Source organism: Lactuca saligna, chromosome 9 (assembly GCF_052625555.1).
Source record: "Lactuca saligna cultivar CGN05327 chromosome 9, ASM5262555v1, whole genome shotgun sequence".
Taxonomy (NCBI): domain Eukaryota; kingdom Viridiplantae; phylum Streptophyta; class Magnoliopsida; order Asterales; family Asteraceae; genus Lactuca; species Lactuca saligna.
This window is the reverse complement of record NC_136425.1, coordinates 10,323,263-10,332,918: the sequence shown is the minus strand read 5'-3', so window position 1 is coordinate 10,332,918 and position 9,656 is coordinate 10,323,263.

The following is a 9,656-nucleotide window of genomic DNA, read 5'->3' as shown; positions in this document are numbered from 1 at the left end:
ATTAATCTCTTAAGGTTAATAAATAATTTCGAATTTGAATATGCAAGGAGTGGTGTGGCACTGACCCAAAAAGAAACGCACAACTTGAAGAAATGAAAATGAAGCATGCCTATAAGCACCATGCTCAGGTAGAGATTTATAGCAATCAGAGAGAATGGAGTTAGAAACTCTGGTGACTGCAGCAAAAATAATGATTGTAGGAGGACCAAACAATTAAACAGGGAACCCCAAAATAGTTTGTGGAAGAATGTAACATATATGTTATGTGTGTGACCTCGTGGGATTCCTTATCAGATGAATGCGTTTGTATGAGCTTGTGGAGTTCCTCATCAGAGTGAGCACTTAAGTAACGGAGACTGATGATTTGTAACGCCTATGATTCCTGCTAGAGATATCCTATAAAATAAGTATTTACGTCAGTTGACGATGTGATTTTTTTTTTGTTAATAAAAGAAAATCGGTTGGTTGTTATCTAAAACAATATAAATAAAAGTCTACGTCCTCACAAATACCAATTCGTCAATATAATAAATATTCGAGATATTTGCCTAAGTATATTTTACGATGTGAGTTATCGATTATCAAATTTAGAAGAATCGTAAAATAACATTTTATATATTTTAAAATATTTTATGTTACGATTTATATTATTTTGACTAGTAAACAAAATATGATAGTAATAATATTTTGTTACATATATATTGACCAATTAAAAATAAATGAACATGATATATAATAATATATCGTTAGATTATATATATATATATATATATATATATATATATATATATATATATATATATATATATATATATATATATATATATATATATATATAAAGGCCATTTTCTATGTTGGTCATAATTTAACGGAATATATATATATATATATATATATATATATATATATATATATATATATATATATATATATATATATATATATATATATATATATATATATATATATATATATATAAAAGATAATGCATGCATCATATGAATAAAGCATTTGATAATAAATTGGAGAATAAGCAACAAATACGTGGAGATGAATAGAAATGATGGTACAAGTAAATGAGGTGTCATCAATGAATCTAACTGTACTTCATTTTGTAGTTCATGTTTTCCTATAAATAGAAGTATCGCTGGTGAAGTTTAGGCATACCAAAATAAATTATCATATTTAGAAACTTTTATTCCTCAAGCCATAGATATCACGGTGTGTCAGCACTATCACACCCAAATACAAATAGCCTAAAAGTGTTGTATCTTCAACTTAAAACTTCAAACATTCGAGCGACTACTCGTAAATAAAGAAAGTGCAATATAGCGACGATTACAAAAATAGTTAGTTTTCACTAACTAGTCAAGTGAGTGCATAATTACTTTCATCTTACACATAGATATAAAGTATTTAATATAAAATACATGTTATGTGTGCATATTATCTGAATACTTGCTGTCTATACTGATGAAAGATTTTTATACATGTTTTAAATGATTTCAACTGTATATGTATTTTATATTTACAAGAATGTTGGGGTAAAACATGGGTAGATGTAATAGACGATGTGTGATAAAATGACGAGAGGCCTCGATGTTGTTGTTGTTGATTCTGTCATCTAGCGGAGTATGAATGACGACCACAGACTCTTCTAGACAGTCCAGTGGAACGCTAGCAGGCTCGCAACCTGTAGGTGTTTGTGAATGATGTGTTCACCGGTGTACTCCATCTCCCACATGGTTGCCTTAAGGACATTTATTGCTCAGGAACCCCCTTAGTAGTAGTGTCCATCCCGATGATGATCTTTAGGCTAGGTCCCTTATGATAGGTGTTTTAGGGACGTAAAGTGAGGATAACGGAAACGGATAATCGGGTTATTGTTGGTTGATGAAATTAAATAACTTAATTATTGTGGGTTGAAAACCCTATGTGCTACCCAGGCTCGCAAGCTTGACCCACTCAGTTTTATGTATTACAGGTAGTGGCGCTCGAGCATAAATGTGATGTTTTGGATGAGGGATTACGGATATAGGTCTGTATATATGAAATAATGTTGTAAGGTTTATATTGTACTGTTTATGCTTTTGATCTGTATCGAACATGACATCCTGAGTCTTTTTAATGAAATACATTTCTAGGGAAATGATTATAAATCTTTATCATATTTTGTTTTGGGACAAATTCTGCAACGCTTTTATTTAAAATGTTACTATGATTTTCAAACAAAGCATAAACAAAATCGATCTTTTCTCGCTGTGAAAATAGGGATGTTACATGATCTTCTGTGTTTATTTTTTGAATAATGAAACCACAAATTCATGGTGATTTGGTTTCCAAAGATAATGCAGTAATTGAGGATCAGTTTTCAATTTGAATGGAAGAATGTATTGTTGATTTGTTGGGACTCGATTAATGATAAAACGAGATTTAAAATAGGCGGGAAAACAAAACAAAGGGTGAACTATAACATGCCATGTGTCAAAGATGGGTTTTAAAAAAGTGACAAACGTCAGTGTTAGGTCATATTTTGTTGATTTGGGCTAGGCATCAATATGTATACGTCTTGATAGAGTTTTGGTTATGTAATGGGTGTTGTGTGTGTGTTTTTGGCTGTGAGGGTGTTCACGGCCGTGAACGTGTGTACGGCCGTGAACGGGTGTTCGACAATGAACACGTTTGCGACTGGGTGATCCCCTATAAATAGTGTCATAATGTGTCAAATGAACAATTAGTCGTGAAATCGTATGTGTATGTGCTCCAAGTGTACCAGACGTTTACAACTTGAATAAACGTGTGCATTATTGAAACTTCTTTGCTTCTATTCCTTATTCTTCCTGTTTTGCATCTTGATTGTGTTTGATCACTAGTTGGTTCGCGTTTGTGGGGCTAACATTCAGTTTAAGATTCTTTTATTAGAAGAGAAGATAAAGTTTAGAGCATTTATAATAAGAGAGTTATTTTCAATAAATATTTTATTTGATGTATTATACATATTCTACAAACCAAATTCACTAGTTTTTCATCATATTTTCCATCCTTTTATTTTGTAGTCATCTAACATTTTTTACATAAAATGATGTTTTCTACCTTTTATACCTTGTAAAATATCATTTTTATTTTTTACCCTTCTATTTTTTAAATATTGTTTTTATCCCTCAACTTTAAAGTTTCTAAAGTATTATTTTCACTCTCTTTAATTTCCAAACTTTCATGTTTATCCTTTATAGTACATAATTTGATTCAATTATAGTTACCACCCCTCGATTTTTTAAATGTTACTTTGACTCTCTCGGCCTTGAACTTTGTAAATTTCGTTAAGTTAAAAAAACTAATATATTACGTGTTTATTTTTATGTGTGTCTGTATAAATTTAAAGTGATCAACATTTCAACATAAGTTTAGAACTTCTGTTTGTTAATTTAAAAAATACTTGTTTTTCTATGTTTTGATTTTTCCGTTCTGAAGATTATTTTTAAGCATTTTGCTTGGCGTGGTCTTGATCTTTTAACTTTTGTGTTTTGGCAACTTAACTTTTCCTAAGTTCCTATGCATGACTTTGGTCCTAACTTTTTAGTTCTAACTTTGTAGGTTTCACAACTTAAGTTTCCTAAGTTTCTATATAATACTACCTAAAGAGTTTATTTTTTTTATTATTTATTTATAAATTTATTATTGTTTTGTTATCATGAAATTAGATTGTCACTCATAAAAACACAGAATTCAGTGGCGGAGTTAGATGGAGCGTTGGGGGTACTACAATACCCCCAAAAAATTGTTTTATATATATAAAAAATATTGTTTGTAAACACGTTTCTTGTTTTTGTACACCCAACTAAAGAGATTATAACATGTTTTTAATGTTCGATATTGGATAACTACATATATAATATATTGACAATGTTTGTACCCCTATATCAAAATTCCTGGTTCCGCCACTGATAGAAATGAACGTCGAATGTAGGGAATCTAAGCAGCCCTCATCGGAATAAGTCATAAACTGAAAATGAAAAATATAAGGGTATATAATTACTATGTGATATTAGACCTTTGAGTTTTCATAGTGGTTAGGAATAATGTAAAAGTGCAACAAATAATGAATATGTTGTATGACTATTTGTACTGAATCTAGGAGGTCACATATACTAAAGATAATTATAAATAAATAAACAAGTAATATATCTATAGTGAATAAATTTATTATTTACCTACTTAAATAAATAACTAAATTTTTTTGAACCGGCCAATAGATTAATATAGAAAAAGAGAAAACATGGAAAATAACAGTTCAAGCCACATAAAGCTAGTGGCAAAACACTGAAACACGAATAACACGAAAATAAAACAACAACAAACAACTGAAATTACAGGTTGAGAAACAGACATTAAGACCTATTTTCCTAGGCTAACTCCTTTCTTTTACCCCTGGTTTTCACCCAAAGAAAGCTCATAGATTTGACAATATGTATGACTTTATTGGGTGGCAGCCGGTTGTTATTGAAAACTCTATCGTTTCTTGCTTTCCAAATAGACCATAGCATACAATAACAAATGGCCATACAAATCCTCCTTCTTTTGGAACATGATCCCCACTTGGCAGCAAATTATAGACTTTGATTCACCTTATGAAAACTTTCAGCTTGCACCCTGCACCATCTTAATATCCCCTTTGTAACCATCGTTGCATAAGAGCATGCCACAAGAGTATGGTCTAGACATTCTTCTATCTCCTCACACATCTGACATGTCAATGATTCCACATATACCCCTCTTTTTGACAGTTCGTTTACGGATGGAATTCTGCCCGCTTGCGCCCTCCAGGTGAAGCATGATACTTTTAGTGGTATTTCTTTAAGCCATTGAAAATTAGAATCAATGGTAGGGGTCCTATAGTCCCATTTATTCCTCAGGGCACACACTGAATATGAACCATCCGAAGTTAAGCCACATTTCCAGATTTCACTTGTGGGATCTTGATGCTTGGAAAACACTGAGCAAACAAGGATTTTGTTTTTCATGAGATCATTCTTTATACATGCAATGTTGTTCCATACCCCGGGTAAAGTCTTCATCGAGTAATAATTGTCAGGTTTGGAATGGAGGTTGTGGACACTGTATATGACTGTTGCCCATAATTGTCCAGGTTTGGTTCTAAGCTTCCACCACCACTTCATAATGAGGGATATGTTCAGGGACTTTATTGTGCCAACGCCAAGTCCACTCGAGTCTTTAGGGGCTGTCACTTCGTCCCACGAAATCCAGTGAATAACCTTCCTCTCATCTGATCCACCCAAAGGAATCAGTTCCTCAACCTTTCAAGAGTTTCGATGATGCCCTCTGGAGCCACAAATAAAGATAAATAATAAGTTGGGAGGTTTCCTAGGACTGATTGGATAAGGGTCAATCTACCACCGAAGGATAGATTTTTAGATTTCCACTTTGAAATTTTTTCTTTGAATTTGTCTATGATCGGCTTCCATTGTTTCTTCAACTTCATATTGGCTCCAACCGGGACACCGAGATAGGTAAAAGGAAGGGAGGATGGTTCACATCCTAGAGGTCTTGCCCAATTTGTCACCTCCTGAGTGTCAACACCAATTCCAAATACTCTAGATTTATTGAAATTGACTCTAAGCCTCGATGCAACATGGAAGCAGTGTAAGATGTGTGATAGGCTCTTGATGTTTTGCTTCGACCACTCCCCCAAGAAAAGAGAATCATCCGCGTATAGCATGTGGGAGAGTGTTGCCCCCCCCCCCCCCCATTTGGCAAATTAATCCCATGGAAGATGCCTAGTTCACATGCCGACTTCATCGCTACACTAAGACCTTCCATGGCTATAATGAATAGAAACGGTGAGAGTGGATCGCCTTGTTTGACCCCTTTGGATATAGATAATTCTTTGGTTGGGCAGCCATTAACAAGTACTAAGGACTTGGAGGAAACAAGACATCCTTTTAACCACATTCTTATTTTGTTGTCGAATCCCATATTCACTAAATTTGAGTCAAGGAAATCCCAGTTTAATGAGTCAAACACTTTATCAAAGTCAACCTTGAAAAGAAGTATCTTCTTTTTATTCTTTTTTGCCCAAGAGCAAACTTCATTCACAACTAGGGGCCCTTCCAATATATTCCGACCTTCAATATACGCTGATTGCACCTCGTCAATGCACTTCCCCACGACATTCTTCAGTCTCAGGGAAATAATTTTGGAGATGATTTTGTAAACGCAGCCTATAGGACTGATCGGTCTATAGTCACTAATTAGAAGGGGATCATTGACTTTAGGAACCAACGATATGAAGGAAGAGTTACATGACAACTCAAGATTCACATAACTCTCAAAATATTTAACAACCTGCAATGTCTCCTAAGAGAACCTACTGATATTTTTTTAATAAATTTAGACATGAAAAAGTCAGGCCCCGGTGCCTTTTCATTACCACACACCCACACTGCATTATTAATTTCACACAGGGAAATAGGAGATTCCAACTGTTGCATTTCTTCGCTAGAAATTTTCTTGAAGTGGTGGTTGTTTAGTTTCGGCCTGACATGGTACTTTTCATTGTATTTTTTAGAGAAAAATGAATATACCTCCTATTTTATAGCTGTTGGATCTGTACACCATTCCCCATTGATCAGCAGACCATCTATCGAGTTCTTACGGTTCTTTTTATTTATATGTTCCTGGAAAAACCTGGTGTTTTCGTCCCCATCTATTGCCCACTTGATCCTGGATTTTTGTCTAAGATCAAGGGCCTTGAGTTTTTCCAACTCAACTATTGATTTATACCCTGAACTTCGAGCCTTGATCTCATCCTCCGTTAATTGTCTTGTCTCGTCTGCCATATCAAGATGGTCCATCAGCTTCTTGAGTCGAGATAATTCAACTTTCTCTTTAGGATGGGCAGATGCTCTCCATTCTTTCAATCCTTTCTTGACATGTTTGAGTTTAGCAGGTAGATACAAGTCAGGGGTACCAAATCCAATGATATTATTCCAGTTGGATATGAATGCCTTTTCAAAATCGTTCTTTAACAGCTAAGAGTTAAAGAATCTAAATGGGGAAGGATCAAAGTCTCTACGAGCCGATGACAACAGAATAGGACAGTGATCCAAAATTTCTCTTGGGAGAGCAGTAACCGAGACATTAGGAATAAGATTTAAAAATCTTGGGCAAACCAGGAATCGATCTAACTTACTAAGTTTAAGATCTGAATTACGAAAGCATGTAAAGCGATGACCCACCCCCATTTTCAGATCTACGAGGCCTGATTCATGTATGAAATTATTAAATTCCTTAGCAGCTCTTGGGCAGAAGACTTAATTTAATCTCTCCTCACTCCTTCTTACCACAATAAAGTCGCCCATCATAATCCAAATTTCTATCTTAGAGTTTTTTTAAGCCAATTAATTATTTCCATAATGCATCTTTCTCAAGAATGGATTGAGGCCCATAAATATTAGCAAAAATCACATTCTCATTAATACCCCTCGAAGTGCCAATGTTGATTAAATAATGTCTACATGAAATAACCTCAAGCAAATTAAAAAAGTCCTTGTCCCACAAGTTCAACAAACCCCCAGACCTACCTTATGAATTTACACGACTATCTCCAAAGTTTTCTGCACCCCAACAAGCTTGGTGTAACATCCCCATTTTCACAATCAGAAAAAACCGATTTTGTTTATGCTTTATATAATAATTGGGCCCATTACCATTACTTCCTTTTCTAAAACAATTGATGATGGTAAAAAGTTTCCGTTGGAATGAGTATTCTCTTTCATAAGAAAGAAAAAAAAAACAATTTGATGAGAATTCAACTATTCAAATAATCAGGATGTCATATTTTTAGTCTATGTGATTTTTAAAGTTAATTACTATGTAAGGTTATATATTATATTATCGTTCTTTATTTTTTTAATTATTTTTATAATAATTATCGATTTGACATAGTATTATTAAATCAAGAGGTTTTTTGTTCAACCAATCATATTTCAACATACACTAAAATTATCCATGGCAACCCAAAGCAAAACTAACATTTTAAACCGAAGTCAACTTAACACGTTAAAGAACCTATCGGACCTATCTATTTAATCAAAATTAAAGACATGAATTTGTGTGAATGTAAAAGGGCTTAGCAAGACAAAGTGGGTCAAAAATCGAGAACGAAACGCAAGTATCAAGATATTGGTGTGAATGTAAAATACAAAGCATGGTGAAATGACAAAAGTACCCCTAAACGAATCAATGGACAAAATATAAAACTAAAGAAGGGGTTAACAAGAAATGGTGGGTCAAAGATTGCTATAATTGTGAAACAAAAAGCATGTAAATTAACAAATTACCCTGAACTAATGATGGAAAAAGTATAAAGGGGTGGGTCAAATCAAAGATTGAGAATGAAACAAAAGTGTCAAAAAGACTAGTGTCGGTATAGAAATTATAAGAAGCATACGAATTGACAAAAATACCCATGAACTCATCTATTAGTGGACAAAGTAAAAAGGAGGTAACAAGAGAAAGTAGGTTGGTACCATAAGGTTGAAAAAGAGTAAAAAAAAAAAAAAAAAAACAGAATAAGAGCAAAAGGACACTTGATGAATAATGAATGGTGTTCCCCCATCCCCATGTGATTATATAAATTGTTAAGGCTTTTAGTTTTGGCTTCACTCCTAACCTCCATCCCTCATCATCTTTTATCTTTTTGTCGACATACCCTTCATTTAACCACTTTCCAACTTTTGTCTTCTAACAAACGAACTTATGGAGGTTGTTATGAGGTTACAATTGTCATTATCTTTTTCAATTCTTTTTATATATTCTTTTACCTCGATCATTATAAGCCAAGTAACTGATTTCTAAAAGGCACCCAAAAAAAACATTCAAAGATCTCATTATAGTGATTGGTCCAAGAAAGTTAAGGGCGATAGGCTACCCATAGCCTAAGGCTAATACTTTTGAATTAGTATGCTGCTCTTCAAACTATTTAGATTGTGTTTTGTAGAAAGATAGTTATTAACTGGAAAAAAAAAATAATGTTTGATAAACTAGATATGAATTACAAATGACATAAAAGGACATGTAAAAAATAATTCAATATTCTCCAAAACGTTGAAAGTTAAGTCCTCTCACCAACATCGGAGCGAGCTAATACACAAGCATGCATGCACACGCACACACACATGAACAAGTTTTGCCAAAAACAGAAGAAGCTAAAACAATGAAAGGATACATGGTGAATTCTTTAGAAGAAATATACATATTATGGACAAATATTATGATAAGTTTAATAATGATTGTTTTCATAGTTATTTTATCAATATTAAACCAATCCACCGCTATTATTGATAGAGAGCTATTAATAGTGGATTGGAAATCATGGTCTTCTTTATTACAAAAAAATGCTTGAGCATTTTCTCACCCCTTCATCATTCAAAAAATACCCAACTTTATGCTGATTGCCAATCAAATCTTAATTAAAAGCATATAATTTTTTACAAATTCACAAAATTATCTTGTCGTTTTCTACAATCTGCAAGAATAAAAACGATCGCTTTTGTAGATTTGTTCAAAATAACAGTATTTGCGAGCAAAGTGTTTTCTCCACAATTCTTTAGATGTTTTATACCGAAAATAAAAAC